At 44.9% G+C, this 16,384-nt stretch overlaps 1 long non-coding RNA gene across 1 annotated transcript in view; it reads right to left on the minus strand.

Annotated features, from left to right (window-relative positions):
* Nucleotides 1-15,180, minus strand: part of LOC137151873 (uncharacterized) — a 37,817-nt gene extending 22,637 nt beyond the window's left edge. The window contains exon 1 of the long non-coding RNA XR_010919386.1: nt 15,042-15,180. This is a non-coding gene — a long non-coding RNA (uncharacterized lncRNA). The remainder of the gene's footprint in view (nt 1-15,041) is intronic.
* Nucleotides 15,181-16,384: the final 1,204 nt, after the last annotated feature.

Below are 16,384 nucleotides of genomic sequence, written 5' to 3' on the forward strand. Positions count from 1 at the left end.
ACATTAAAGGGAATCCACTCTCCCACTAGGCAGAGGCTTCTTAGAAGGAGCATGTATACAATAGACACTGCTTGACCAATACAGACTGCCTGATCCCTACATCACAGCAGAAGATCTTTCCAGCAAGCTGGAAGAAACAATATAAAGAGGGGAAGTGACTTCGCCTCTCCCCCCAACCCCAACTCAACACCTGAAGGAACATCTGAAGAACAAAGACTTTGCACTGGGGAGGGTGGTCCCGGGCTGGAAGGCAGTTCCAGCCTGTGTGTTAAGGATCTGCGACCATCTGTCAGGATGAGAGACTGCTTGATTCAAATCTTACTAAAAAAAAATCCCACTGAAGTTGCCTTTGCAGAAGCTTTTAACCTCCTTCATAATGTCGACTCCTTACTCTCAGGAAGGATAGATGGTGGGGGAGGAGGGGCTGTAAGGCACTGAACTGGGACTCTGGTTCAAGTCTTAGCTCTGCCACAAACCTCCTGTGTGACCTTGGGCAAGTCACAACTTCTCTCCACCTCAACTCCCCATCTGTTCTATCCTTTCCCCCCACCATTTGTCTTGTCTATTTATATTGTAAGCTTTGTTGGGGGCTGAGACATCTATCAGCATGGGTGTGTTCAGCATCCACTACGAGAGGGCCCTGCTGCTGGTCAGGGCATCTAGCTGCCACTGTAATACTAAAAGACTTACTGCATTGCAACATGAGCAATAAAGATAACATTCCTCCTCTGGGACCGTGACCTGCCCTACACACAGTAGGCCCAATGTGGCGTATGTCAGGTGCTATAGATGTGCAATTAATGCGGTGTATCATGTTCTCACTTCCTCATTTCTCCTCTGGGAGCCAAAAGGCAGGGATATGCACCAAATAAAACCAGAAAGGAATGGTTGCAAGAGGGTGGGACGGGGAGTGTTTAAAGAAAAGTTGGGAACCAGAAATGCTAAAGGGAACACCAGCTAATAGCACTCCCGCCCCCACAATGCCCTGCCTCAAGAATCCCAGAGATTTCCAGGGCCTCTCCCCCAAACATCGGTCAAAGATAAGTGCATCCCACTTATGAATGCTGGAACTCACTAAGTAACTGTTGAGCACAGTGGCAATGCTTAGCAAATAAATAGTCACTAGCAGGTAATACACTGAAGGACTGATGCAGAACAAAGCACACACACATACTCATGGCATGCCACCACTCATTCTTTACCAAACAGAGTTAGATGCAAACTTCGGCTTAGCTCTAAATGACAGGATTTTGGGGCTCTTTAGGCTAGAGTGTGTAAATCTTCAGTAAATCCACTGACGTGTAGTGGAGCAGATCTAAATTTACACCAGTGAAAGAGGGCAGAATCTCACTCCCTATGGCACGTTATTCAATAGGATTATACAAGCAGCAGTACCTACACAGCCCTAAACTTGGGGTCCCGCACAGCCTGAACTCAAGCAGGCCTGGTCTCGGTTTCCTTTCTGACACACTGGAACAGTGTCCTCCCTTCAAGGGATCCCTTCCCTTTCAGAAACTCTTCCAGGCTTTCTCCAGGCAATTTGTGGACTCTTCTCTGCTGAGGAACAAATGCGGGCACTGTTTAATGTCTTCCCCCATGCCACTTCCCTTCCAGGTAGGGTAACCATACATCCCGTTTTGGCCGGGACTGTCCCTTCCTTAAGCTCTGTCCCGGCCATCCTGACTTTTTTTTGGCAAAACTGGGCATTTGTCCCATTTGCTCTTGCCAGCTGATCATCAGTTAGCAAGAGCAAATGAGACAAATGCCCAGTTGTGCAAAAAAACCAAACAAAAAAACCAGGGTACAACTCTTAGAGAGGCACAAAGGAACATGTGGGGGTGGGGGGCAATTTGGCTTGAGCCGGCCCAGTGTGAACAGGTGGCAGAGAGGACTAGGGCTGGCGCTGGCCTTGGGTGGCTCTGGCCAGTCCTGCATGCAGGGGGGAGGGTGGGCTCAGGCCGGCCCTGTGCAGTGTCCCCTTTTCTCTGTGGGAAAACATGGTCACCCTACCTTCAGGGGGAGAAGGCTGGATAAGTCCATGGTTGCAGTAGTAATCAACCACTGAAAACACAGATTCTGTAGGTGCAGAGGATTAGCATCACCTTCCACACACCAACTGGCTCACAGCAGTAAGAGCCATAAGTGAGGTGTAGCAGCACCTCTCCAGACCTTTTGGATATTTCCAAATTGCGAGCATACAAGTCCTCCTTATCACCCCCAGCTCACATAAGCAGACAGATTACCCCCATTTAACTCCCGTATCAACTTTGGGCATGGGCACTAGTGTGAACGAGGAAATTCCTTGCTCCATGTGCATTCATTTCTGCACAGCTGAGGGCTCCTCAGTGCAAAGCTTTTCTTGACCCCTCACAAACAACTTCAGCCCAGCTGTGCAAGAGCTGCTACACTGGCAAACAATATCCTGCCTCCAGACTGTGTTCAGCCAGCGGATATAAAAATGCCAACTTCTGCTTTGTTGGCCAAATGCGTAGTCACTCACTATCCTGCTGGGGGATGATGGCATTTCCAGAGAACTGACTGCTTCCCAGCCTGCTTCTCTAGATTCAGGCCATACCGTCTAATAAGCCTCTGACTGACGTGGTCAGCTCATTGGGTTCCTGGTCACACAGAGGAGATGGGACACAATGCTACAGAATACAAGTGTAATGCTCGGTATTTTATCTCGGTGGCGGGAATGGAGCAAACGGACAAAATGGATTGAAAATTTAGCTTATTTATTGGAAGAGGCAACGAGACAAGGACAAGACTGGGAATCCTCTGCCATAATGAAACAGAAGTCTCAGCACAAGTTTTACTACAAGGAGTAAAATGCAGGCACAATCAATTACAAAGATAAAGAGTAATAACTTGCAGGTAGGAGTGGGCATCCTATATCAGGGGGAAATGCCCAGGTTCATTATTATTGTTATTGGCTGAGCAACAGCAGCAGCAATGACCATTAGTAAACAGTAAGGTTAACCGTACACCAAGGAAGAAACCTGCCAGGAGGACATCTACACCAATATACTCCTGGGGGCCCATCGAGACTTATATAAGCGGGAAAGGGGGCGCTTACCAACACAAGAACGAGGAGACCCATACTTCGTTCTGATAAGCAAGTGGCGACCGGGGAACCGTCCTGGCCGAGGCATCCGCTAGCGCTTCCACAGATTCACGGAGGGTCTCACTAGGGGAGGCTCCTGGGGGTCTGATATACCCTCTTTTCCTCTTCACCTTACAATAAGCTTTACCCAGCAATACATAATGTATATCTCAATCCCCCTTAGGGATTGGGTCTTAACATTTGGCTACTATTAGTCTATTGGTAGTTAGTTAGGAACCTTTGGGAATGAGGTGACGTTAGTTGTTTACTTCAAAAAGAGCTTAATTTATAGCATTACTTCTGCTTAATTCATTGCTAAAACAGGAATTATTCTGTTTATCAAGCATCAACAGGTGTATGTTTTCATCTCGGGCTTCTCCAGGCCCCATGGCACTTCCTCATTCAGCCCAACGTCGGTCAGAGGGCAGTGTCTGGGTTCTGCTTCTGAGAGGCCTAACTCTTGCTATACTTGCTGCAAAAGCTTAGCAATGCTTTCAGGGCCTTGCTCTTGTCAAGCTATACTGATTTCGCATCACAAAGTCTTGCACACCCTAACAACAAGAGTCACTCTTGTGGCTATAGGACCTTGTAGTTCTGCTTGTCTCAAGGCTCAAAATACGATTACTCCAAATATAACTCTGAAATCTTATTTCCAATAACCTCCCACAAAACATTTATGTGTAGTGGGTGAGACAGCATAGGGTATTCCCTTTCAGAACTTTGTTCAGTAGTAATCTTTCCCCTACTTGTACAGAACCCACCCACGGCCACTTGTGTCCTACTTGTAAGCTAGTTTTCTATCCAATTCCTATCTTACAATTCTTCAGCGATAGTGGGCCAGATCACACTTGGCAATGCAGCGTGGGTAAGGGTGGGGATCATGTAACCAATTACGTCTCCCTGTTTTCTGCCTGGTCCTGACTCTCAATCTAGTGCTCTATCCACTGAGACAAACTGCCTACGAACAAATAAGAGAGAAACTACTAAGTTGGAGCACTAACCTGCAAAACACTTACTAATGGATGCTGTGCTTACTACAGGGAGTAGGCTCACTGACTGACTTCAACAGTGTACCCACTGTAGGTTTTACTATTAGGGAATTCAGCCAACCAGCAATTTCTACCTAGTACAGCCTCCCTGGGCCTACTCACAGTAATAGCTTGACCTGCTCAAAATTTTTATTAGACCTTTATGTCCAAAAATGCCATTTTACTGAAATCAAATCTTTGGGGGATTGTGTTGATTTTGAGGAAATTTTCTTTAGAAAAAATTGAAATGAAGCAATTTACATTTAAAAAAAATTCCATTCTAAATATAAAAAGGCAAAATTGGATTAAAGTGTTTTGATTTGATCAACATGCAACGGGCCGATCAAATCACATGTTTGGAAAATTTCACATTGCAGAAAATTTTGTTTTTGTTCCAATTCAGAATGAAAATAAATGTTGGAATCAAATATTTTTGCAGAACGGAAGTTCTATCTTTCAACCAGCTCTTCTATCGGCACTGTGCCTTGTGGGATCAGTCCCAAAATTCAGTTTGGCCTTCCTTGTGCAGGTGCATGGAACGGTTATCTGTGGGCTGCACTTTGGGATTCCACAGGCTCTCTCTTATACACCTTTAATTACTGACAAGCACCTTCCTAGCCTATTTAGGAAATTTAGAGCAACAATTTTTTTTCTTCAAACCTCATTTGGAGTACTGTGCCCAGGTTTGGGCCCCCCCACTACAGAAAGGATGTGGACAAATTGGAAAGTCCAGCAGAGGGCAACAAAAAGGATTAGGGGGCTGGAGCACATGACCGAGGGAGGTCTGGGACCAGCTCCACGTGGCTGAGGGAACTAGGCTTGTTTAGTCTGCAGAAGAGAAGAATGAGGGGGATTTGATAGCAGCTTTTAACTACCTGAAGGGGGGGTTCCAGCGGGGATGGAACTAGGCTATTCTCAGTGGTGGCAGATGACAGAACTAGGAGCAATGGTCTCAATTGCAGTGGAGGAGGTTGAGGTTGGATATAAAAAAAAAAAAAAAAAAAAAAAAAAAAAAGTTTTTCCTAACTAGGAGAGTGGTGAAGCACCAAAATGGGTTATGTAGGGAGGTGGTGGAATCTGCATCCTTAGAGATTTTTAAGGTGCAGCTTGACAAAGCCCTGGCTGGGATGATTTAGTTGGGGTTGGTCCTGCTTTGAGCAGGGGTTGGACTAGATGATCTCCCGAGGTCCCTTCCAATCCTAGTCTAAGATTCTTTCTATCCAAATAAGTGTTGCCTCAATCCATATGCAGAGAAAGGAATACGCAAACCATAGCTGCTGTCAAGGCAGTTTCTGGATGCAAAGGCAGACTTCGGAAATCAGAGCTCTGCAGATGAACAGTTTCTCTCTTATTAGGATGGTGCATCAGCACACATTTGTTCCAGTCATACTATTTTAAATGAACAGATTAAGTTACCAGCACAGTGCAGTGATCTCTGAACGGGTTTATGACATTGCTTTTATGGCTGTCCAGTTTCTTCACTGTCAATAACTTTCCGTGGCTTAGCCCAAAGCGACTTCCGCTACTGAAAATGGGGTTGAAGGCATTCGTAAGAATACTTCTCTTCATAAATTCTGTTTACATCTTAACCTGAGACTACATTGCAAAACATACGCATTGCCAGCCACAGTGGATCAGTTTCTTTTCCCTGCATCTTGTGCAGTCATTTACACCAGTGTAAAGTGGGTGTAACACTATTAGATCAGAATGGGTCAACAGAGTATCTGCACAGGTAAATAGCTTCTGTATTTGATCCCTGCTTAGGGGCACACAGGAAGGACACCAGACAGGCCCTCTGAGTAGTGACTGGTGTATTATGGGACAGTAATGGGAAGGAGGCAGGATGGGCCAATGGTTAGGACACTATCTTGGAACATGGGAAACCTGGCTTCACTTCCCTGCTATCCCACAGATTCTCCATATGACCTTGAGCAAGTCACTTCGGCCTAGCTCTGCAAAGGTTATGTCTACACAGCAGCTGGACACCTGAGGCTCCAGGGCGTCAGAACCTTCATAGAAGTGGGGGAGGGTGTCCAAGGCCAAAGTACCCCTGCCTCTTTGAAGCTGACTACTCCGGTGATGAGCCAACAGTCCTCTCTTCTGGTTCCACAACAAGCCCTGGTAGATGGAAGGTGTAATTGCAGTGCCTCCCCAGCAAAATCTATTATTCTGTGAAGAAAAAAATCTTGGAGGGACACGAATTCTGCACTTATGTTTCTTTTGTTAAAAGTGGGCAAGAGGGCAGCTATGGCTTCCTAGTCCCCACCCCCCGGTTCCAGCACCAGTGCTGTGGCTGGCCTGTGCCAGCTGACTTGGACTCACAGGGCTGTTTCATTGCTCTATAGACGTCCAGGCTCAGGCTGGTCCTTGAGCCTGGGCCTCAGGACCCCGCTGGAACCTGGAAGTCTACACAGTAATGAAACAGGCCCACAGCCTGAGCCCAGTGCGCCCCAGTCGGCTGGCATGGATCAGCCATGAGTGGCTAGCTGCCATGTAAACGTACCCAAAGGGACTTAAGTAGATTATAGATGTTAGGGGAAGCCAACATTATATCAAAATTTCACTAGAGTAAATAAATCTTTATAGAAGAAGGCTGCCTGTCTTTCTCTGCACTCCTGCTTTGCAACTAGTTAATGAGAAGTCTTATATAAGAACCAAAAAGCCATGCTAAAAAGCCTCTCAGCTAAGAAGAAAAGGAAACAGAACTGAGTTTTACTCACCACCATGTTTAGAGATTTCTTGGCTATATTGCTCTCCAAAAAGCCATTCCCTTTGTATGCTTTTGTGTTTGCCCCTAGTTTACATAATCGGTGGGGTTTTTGCATTCAAGCCTGACTGGAAGGGATTGCTCTAGAATGTGTTTCCAATGCAGGAAATTATTTCACACCTTGTCCTAAGTGCTGCTCAGCTGCAGGTAGAGTGTTTCAGCTCAAGGGAGTGCTGATTAGCGCTAATTATAATTTGATTGACTTCTGTTAGGCTGTCCAACACAACTCCCTCTGCCCTTATGGGCTGGAGATTTTTTTTCTGTGTGTTACAGATTCAGTCAGCATTGCAGGGATAAATACGAAGTGATCTTTCAGATACAGTGAGTGTGTGTTTCCTAATCACTCCTTCTAGCAGGACTGCTCTGTAGTGGACGTGTTACAATGCAAATGCTAGAGTGAAATGATTAAAGAGCAGATTTATATAAAAAGCCAAGCCAGGAATAACAGCAAAATTATAATGCAGAACAATGTTTACTTAATAACCACAGGTGTGGGCCAGAGATAAGAGGATGGAATCTGCAAGAACCTCAGCCATATCCTCCCACTATTAAACAATTCCACTGGCTCCCTATTTATTGCAGGAATCAGTTCAAGTAACCCTCTTTGGGCATAATTCTCCACTGCCTTGTACTAGTTACCCCTGTGCAAATAGAGCATAAAAGCTATAAAATGCTACCCAGGATTCCCTTATGTTAAGAATTTCTATTATGTTCTATAGTCACTGCTGCAAAATGCTACAGCTGGGGAGAGTGGCACTGCAGACTTCTGAACCACTGTAGAGCAGGGTTGGACTTTTTTTTTAAAAAAAGATCCTTGTTTTGGGAACTTCATTTAACTGATTGGAAAAAAAGAAATCTATTCTAAACTGAGACACTGATTTCCTACAAGTCTTGGTCATGAGTACCATGAAAATGAAATGATGATGATTGATAATGGTACTTAGAAGGATGGTCCCTTCCCTCAAGTACAAGCTGTTTGTAAAGCACCTAGCACAAATGGGGCCTGGTCCATGAATAGGGCTCTTTGGCATTACAGTAACAAATAATAATGCAAATAGTGGTTGCACTTTATATCAGTGTAAAAGACTAGCCAGGGTGCACGACAATGGCAAATCCATGTTGTTGTGCCAGCCAGGCCTGGTCTACTCTGCCAGCGAAATTTGGCGGCAGTCGACGGGAGTTACGCAAGCTACTCTGCATAGCTTGCGTAACTCCCATTGGACTTCATAACTTCCATTTAGCGTGCCGTCTCCACTGCGCTGATGGGAAATGCGTACCCATCGATGCAGCACTACGCTTTTTGGGGAGGTGGTTTTATTAGATCGACTTCCGGATTGATTGAGCGGGTCTTCACTACCATTCAATCGAACCGGATAAATTGATCTGATGGCGGAGAATTTGCCACCATCAGTGTAGACATAGCTTAAGTCATGGCTCTTCCCTTTCTCCCCCCCCCCCTTTTTCTCCTCCTTGCTCACAGATGCCAATGGTCTATTATCTCCCCTGGAACTCCCAGCTGTTTCTCCAAAAACCATGTTGGGCCAAGTCAGTCCCAGCCTAAGCTTTCACAACACCCTGCAATGGGAGTTGTAGCCACTTTACACCAAGGCTAAATTCAGTCCTGTGTGTCTAATATATTTTAAGGAAGTTAAAAGAGCATCCCTATGTTTTTCCTCTCCTGATGTCTTTATTGATAGCTTTAACATTGTCAAGGGTGACACCACTCATTCAGCATCTGCCCCCCGCACCCCCCAAACTCCCTTGATAGAAATCTCTCTACCACTGATTTGAAAGCTGTGTCTTCGAACGTTCCTGCAGTTGGGAACAGCTTTCCTATTTCTCTCTGCCTCATCAACTTTCCATCTCATTTCTTTTCTCCTTCGTCTATTTCTCTCTCTTCCAATTACTATTTTAATCACAAACGATAGGAGATTTAAGGCTGCTCAAGGATACAGTTTATGAGAAAGATGCTATACAAACATTAAGCTTCATAGGGCATGATTTCTGCTTTAAAAACCACCCCAAACCACAATCTTGTGTTGCTGAATAAGATTTTTTTCCTGTGTTCCTTACTGCAATGCATATTCTGTACTACACCACTGGCCACAGCCGTGAGACGAGGCACAAAGGGAACTCAAATAAATGAACAATGCAGTTGCGGTGACAAAAGGCAAAATAGCAGCAAGAGGCAGATTTTTTTTTTTTTTTTTTTTTTTAAAAGAAACAAACAAAACTTCCTGTAACATTTGAAGTGGTGCCATGTAAATAAAAACACAATACAAAATGATTGAGTTCTACAGATCTGAGCTGGTAAAAAGCCTAGGGGGAGGCTAGTCAGGATAATATACTGACTGGACTCTAAGCAAATGCAGAGCTGTGAATTAAAGGGAAATTGCTGTACAGCCTGTTTAGTAATTCTCGTCCCAAAAGATCCCATGGGGTTTTACAGGATGTATGTACACAGGACCTATCTGCCCTACTCAAGTCCAGCTATCTCTGTGGTGGAACATGGCTGCAGCTTAATGGTGCACAGTAATGTTATGTTGCAATTTAGGGGTAGTTCTATATTGCAAATAAAACATGTGGCCTTAACTCTGGCTAATCAGAGTTAGCTAAATTTGGCTTAAAATAGCATTGAAGATGTGACAACTCTGCTTTTAACTTGGGTTAGCAGCTCAAGTGCAACCCCAGACTCCTCTCTAGGCTTTAACTTGAGCAGCTGACCCAAACTAAAAGCGGAGTTGTAGTGTCTTCACTGCTATTTTAACCGGAGTTTAAAAAAAAAACCCACAAAAACCAACACTTCTCTCTTTAGTAGATCTATTTCAAGGGCGGGAGGAAATAAAGATGACAGCCCCTCCACTTCTTTAATTTAAATTGACAGTTGTCTTAATGAAACACTGCATGATTTTAATATTTTGACAGCTAAAGAAGAAGATACTAAAGAGGAGATATTTGTTTTGCCTTTCTTTCCACATGTGCTGAGGAGATACCACATCCCGGGAGCACTGACTTTTGCAGTGCTCCCCCCTCTGAGAAAGGTGATCTTGGGGAAGAAAGCAATGAGTTCTGGGAGAAGTCAGCCTCCGGGCCCCATGAAATTGAGGCCAGTAGGAGCAGGCCCCAAAGCAGCCTTAGCAGAGAGCAGCCAACACAGAGGATGTTTTCAGAGTCTTAACTCCGGACATTCTGGCCCAGATCCACAAAAGGTACTTAAACTCTAGTTTTAGAGCACCTAAATCCCAGTTTTAGGCACCACTGCAATCCACAAAACCCTCACTCAGCTGCCATCTAACCCTGTAGGTGCCTAAACTCACCTTGTGTCCCAATTTTCAGTGCCAAGGTTCCCTAAGCACCTACATTTCTGCCTCCGGGCATATGGACAATCCAGCACTTTAAGTGTCAGGATGCTTATGTCCTGCCCAAGCCCCAGAATGATCCATAAACCAGGAGAAGATAGGCGTGTCCCCCACCACCTGTGGGGTCACTCTGGTAGGTGTGTCCTTTGTGGATTTGGGCCTCTGTCCTGTGCTTGGCTGTTTGCTCCAACCCCTCTTGTGATCTCTTCACCTCAGTCTCACTACACACCTGCTACACGTACCTTCCTGCCCTCCTCTATCCCCCTTCACTGTTGTCCTCTCTCCCTTCCTTTTTCTATCCATGTAGCTGATCACTCCTACCTAAACCCATCCAGAAGATTTAAAAAAAAAATCCTGGCACCAATGTGCCATGTGCTGTCATCACACTGATTGTTTGTACGCTCTACCTCTTTTCCCTATCCTAGGCCTTCCGTGTCTATTCAGATTGCAAGCTCTTCAGGGCAGGGACTCTCTACCACTCTGTTTGTACAGTGCCTGGCACAAAATGGCCTCAGTATCAAGGTCTCTAGGCACTAATGCAACAAAATTAAGTTTTCACATGGTTGCGATCATTCACATTATACAACACCCAATGGGCAATAATGCTGAATGTATTTCACTGACAAACACACATGCTCACCTCCACACTTTTTCCATTAGGGGATAGGGAAAACTTATGGTTCCTGATATTCCATTGCTAGTCCTCCACAGGGGAGAACAAACCCTGGAACAGCAGGGAATTAGCAAGTCATTGAAAGAGGGCTGTGTTTATTCACTACTGTATAAAATGTAAATATATTTTTGCAAGATAGGAGGTTTCTTTAAGATCGCTCTCCCCATCGCTAATGTATTATTCCCTTCCTCTTTCTGGCCAGATACTAATTGGCTGCTAAATCTTGGCTTATTTCCTTCTCATTTGCTCTTTTCAAATGCACTAACCTTAGGTATCAACATAAATGGCCTGATTGATAAAGGAGATCAGACTGCTGGGTGCTGAGCTGCTTGGAAAAGCTGACCATAATGTCACAAAGGGAGCTGCTGAGAACTTCTATTTGGCCTCATTTATAGGCAATGAATGCTTGAAAATCTGACCTGTGAGTGGGTGACCTATTCCTTCCACATGGGCTACACTGGACACCTGGGAAATATCAACCAATCACTCACTGTCTGTAGGCATGAGATTCCAGGAAGAACAAGGGCTGTCTCTTCAAAGCGTAGGTTGGTTAAGTAAGCACTCAGGCCAGGATGATGTGTCAGCAGTAAGGGGTGGGAGTGACTCTTGCTTATTATTGTCTTAACTGGAAATCTTATCCGATAACAGAGATCGTTATGGTAATTCTTTGCACTTATACCCAAAGATCTCCAAGCACCTTACAAATATTATTTTGTGAAGTTTTGCAGTCCTTCCTGCCATTTCTCTTTTACAGACAGAGAAACTGAGGCACAGAGCAGGTAAGGTTCAGATCAACAAAGGTATTTAGGCTCCACTGCAACTCCCACTCAGCTGACACCTAAGCCAGTAGGTGCTTATACTCACTTGGGGCCTAAATTTCTGCTGTAGCAGTTCCCTTTGTGCCCATGTCCCTACCTCTGGGCATGTGCACTGTTGCCTCAATCTAGTCACCAGGATGCCTGTATTGTACCATCCAGTCCATGAACCAGGGAAAGGTAAGTGGGCAAACACCTCTTTCCTGCACAGCCTGATCTGGTAGCATGTTCATCACATTAGGTCCCATTCAGATTTTATGGGTGTGGTTGGCTATTTTATAATCTTTACCCCAGTGGTTAGAGCATTCAGCTGGCATGTGGGAGATCCAGGTTTGATTCCCTCTATGAGGGGAAGAAAGGTGGGGGACCTCTGCTGAAATCCTCCAGGAATGAGCTTGTACAACTGCAAGCTCTCTAATGTACCCACTCTAAGGTGACAGGAAAGAGCTCTCCGGTCAGCTTAACTATTCCAACCCCCGTGAGCAGTGGTAGCTATGTCAGTGGGAGAAGCTCTCTCGCAGACGTAGCGCTGTCCATACCAATGCTTATGTTTGTTTAATTTATGTCGCTCAGGGAGTAGTTTATTCACACCCCTGAGCAACATAATTTATGTTGACATAAGCTGTCACGTAGCCATTACCTGAGCTGTGGGATACTAGGAGGTGGCAGCGAATCCATCACTCTCTTCTGTTGAATCTTCCATTTTGGCTGATGACTAGTTAAATAATTAGGCCAGAGAAAGTGAGGAAGGAGGACTATACCCTGGATGTTAGGGATGCTCACCCCCCCACCCTTCCAGAGGTGGGAGACCCAGGGTTCAGTCCCCCTGCTCCAGTGATTACTTATTCATAGTGGAACAGCTTCAACAGAAGAGACTTAGGGCAGTGGTTTGCAATCTTTCCAGACTCCTGTATCCCTTTCAGGAGTCTGATTTGTCTTGCGTACCCTAAGTTTCATCTCACTTAAAAACTACTTGCACTACTTGCAGATAGCATAGAGCTCACAAAAGCTTTTCATTTTAAATGGGCAATTCTGAAACTCAGAAAACATTCTTTTTGGGGGGGGAAAAAAAAAAAAAATCAACTGACTTACCCATATGCACTGGGTGTTTTGTCTTCAAATGTCATTGCAAATGCACCAGCTTCATACTGTTATTTAATAGTGTTTCTCCACAAGCCAAACAGAGCTTGAAGTGGATCGCTACTTGGAGATGTGAATTCAAAAGCAATATATTCCTCACAGAACTGATGTGGGGTTTTTTCAGTCATTCTCAATTTTTTACAATTTTCACTGTGCCACTATCGCCATTTCCAGCTCATTTTAAAAATCTATCCAATTTTACATTACAGCTGCATACACGCCACGACAGCTTCAACCTCGTTAATGTGCTTGCATACATCAATAAATGACATAAAACATATGTTTAATACAGTGTATATACGGATGCTACATTACCATAGAATATAGTATATAGAGCAGTATAAACAAGTTGTCTGTAGGAAATTTTAGTTTGTACTGACTTCACTAGTGCTTTTTATGTAAGCCTGTTGTACAACTAGGCAAATATCTAGGTGAGTTGATGAACCCCCTGGAAGACCTCTGCATACCCCCAGGGGTATACATACCACTGGTTGAGAACTATTACCTTAGGGAACCCTACATCAGAATATCTCATAGCACAGTGCTTAGAGCTCTTTCCCCAAGAGTAGGATTTGCACTGGGGTCTCCCTTCTCCCACCATGCAGAGAAGGTGGAACTGTACCTGTGTCTCCTACATCCCAGCTGAGGGCTCTATCCACTGGGCTAAAAGTTATAACATGAGCACCATCACCACCCCCTGCTGCTGCTGTTTTGTGGGGAGTAAGGCAGGTGCTTACCATTCCCTCAAGAAATGACTTAGGTGCCTAACTCCAAGGAGTGGGTTCCTGGTTCTGGATTGCAGGCAGAGAGAGGCATCTTCCTGCAGACCAGACTTAGGTACTTATCTCCAGCCAGGGATGGGACTTGGGACATTCCCGTCATGAGCATCTCCCAAAGGCTAGCTTCACAGATCACATTCTTAGGCACCTTTCTCTCCCCATTTATTGTACAAGGAGCTTAGGCACCTAACTCAGGCTTCATGGATTGAAGTGTGGTTCCTGTGATTTTTCTGGGCACCTAAAGTTAGGCACTGCGATGCTCAGTGTCACAGTGGCCAGGTCCCTTTGTAGATCAAGACTCAAGTTGCTGAAGGTCACAATAATGGAAAGGGAATCTGAGGGCTTGTCTACACTTAAAATGCTACAGCAACACTGCTATCTACGCTGATAGGAGGGATTCTCTGATTGCTTTAGATAATCCACCTCCCTGAGATGCAACTTCCTTGTTTAAATGATGCCTAGAGAAGACCTGGAAAGATTTCTATTTTAATGATTTTTCTATATTAGAAAAATAAGTTCTTGTCTGGAAGATTTTGCGGCCTACTAGAGAACTGGTGGATGACGACAGCAAAGATATCAGGGAAGTAAAAACAGATTAATTGAGATGGGACTTTATTTTGATTTAAACAGCTTCAATTGCATTGGTTTTATTAATACCCACTTAACTCAACCCCCCCAGAAAAAGTTGGAAGAAAAAAAAATTCATGTATACTTCTGTCAATTAAGTGACAAGAAAGCTCTCAATATACATTTCTGAGACAGCATTGCCAACCCTAAGCATTCAAAAGTCATGCAGTCTCCCCAAAAATCAGGAGATTGGCTGTAGAAATGCCTTACAATTTAAAAAAGTAATATAGTTTGGGTTCTTGTTTCTTTGCTTGTTGGTTTTTGAGCCTTTAAAGTTCATATTTTCAAGCTTTTATCCTCAACCATGTGGATCAGAAGCTTTTTTTTTTTTTTTTTTTTTAAATGAAAGCTTAGAATCTTATAGGCACATAACTCTAGGAGCTAGGGCTTTAAGAAAAACACCAAGGGTGAAATCCTGGCTTCACCAGAAATTTACTATTGATTTTAATAGCACCAGGCTTTCACTCCAAATATTGAGAGTAAGCAGTACTGAGAGATGTTCCCCCCACACACAGCAAATCACCCTGCAAAATCAGGCACCACAAGACAACCTCCTTCACTTCACTGGGCTCAGCATTTCCCCCCTCAGGCAGTGGGGGCCTGGAGCAAGTCACTCCCACTCCAGAGAGCTTTTTAGTCCCTATTCAGGTTTTAATTTTCAACATTTACAAGGGGGACCTCGGGGTAGGCCCAAACCGTACTCCTCTGCCAAACAAAAAGCCACAAATTGATAACATGAAAAGGGAATACCTCTGTGTAGTCCCTCTCCAGCATGGTGCATTGTTATGCTGGGCAGGGAGTGCCAGTCCTTCCCCACATAGTCAGTCAGTTAATTCAGCTGTTGCCTCTGTAAGAAGACCAGCAGCCATTTCCCCTGCTGCAACTTATTCCCCCCCCCCCCCCCCCTTCTTGCTGGGGTGCCTGTGTGTGTGTGTTATAGGCTATAGGCAGTCTTTAATTGAACTCAGGTGTCACTAGTTGACCTGAGGTAACCTCTTTGCAGCTGATGAATGGGGCCTTTAGCCTGATTAGGGCAGTGGTCTCAGAACCCAGGGGTCACTGGTTTGAATCTCGCTGGGGTCCTGGGAGCAGTCTCTGCTGCGGACTTGTGCCACACCTTTCTCAGTCACTTGTCATTTCTCTGCCTTAAAACAAAAAAAAGCACTGTCTGGTAGCTGTCCAACTGGACTTTGTCACACAGGAAAAATCAAATTGACATCCCTGACATTTCTAAGGTAATAAAAAACACCTTTTATAAAAAGCAGACACGCCTGGCATGCTTCCTTCATACATCATGAGGTAGCAAAAGAGAACACAAAGCCAGGATTTTTTCCTCCTTGCAGGTCACCTTCAATAGCAAGGCCTGGCAACTCAGTAAAAAAATGCTAAGTACATCCATTATATAGTTAAAATGCCTCCTTGATTTACTGATCATAATCCCAGAGTTGGCTTAGCTGCCACACTTTATGTCAATACAGTCTTGCTAAGCCTAGATTCCTTTAACCCTAAAATTACACCAGACTGTAGACTCCAGTCAGTGTCCTGGGTATGCTGATGTCCTGTTCCCATGACAACTGGCAGAGACCACCTTCCACCTGCCTAACCCTCTGACACTGTCTTCCCTTCTCTGCCTGTTCCCTGCTGCTACACATCTCACACTGCCCAGCTTGCCTCTTTTTCCAGATGGAACTTCACCTCACCAGGCCCCAGAGACAGCCCGAATCGCCCTGCCTCCAAGCCCTTATGCCACACTGGGCTGGATTCAATCTTGCACTATAGCTAGAGCCCAGGGGGCACCTGCTTACTTTTCTTCTATTCTACTGCTGCTGCTGAGGGACAAGGCACTACCCTAATTTATTCTTGGCACTGCCATAGCCCCTATGGGTCTTGTAGCATCAAGAAATCACTGAGGCATTGGTCTGCTTTGGCAACATCAGAACAATTGCCCCCTTTTTGCCCCCCTCACCCATGGCACCTCTGGCAACACCCATGCATTTCCCTCCTTTGCCCACCCCACCCCAGAACAATCCCTGCACTGGAGCGCTGGCAGAGCTCTGTACGGGAAAGAATTCATTATGGAGGGCTTTTGGGGT

This window comes from Emydura macquarii, unplaced genomic scaffold (assembly GCF_026122565.2).
Source record: "Emydura macquarii macquarii isolate MOO-44397 ecotype Brisbane River unplaced genomic scaffold, CSIRO-AGI_Emac_v2 contig_1119, whole genome shotgun sequence".
In the NCBI taxonomy this organism is placed as follows: Eukaryota; Metazoa; Chordata; order Testudines; family Chelidae; genus Emydura; species Emydura macquarii.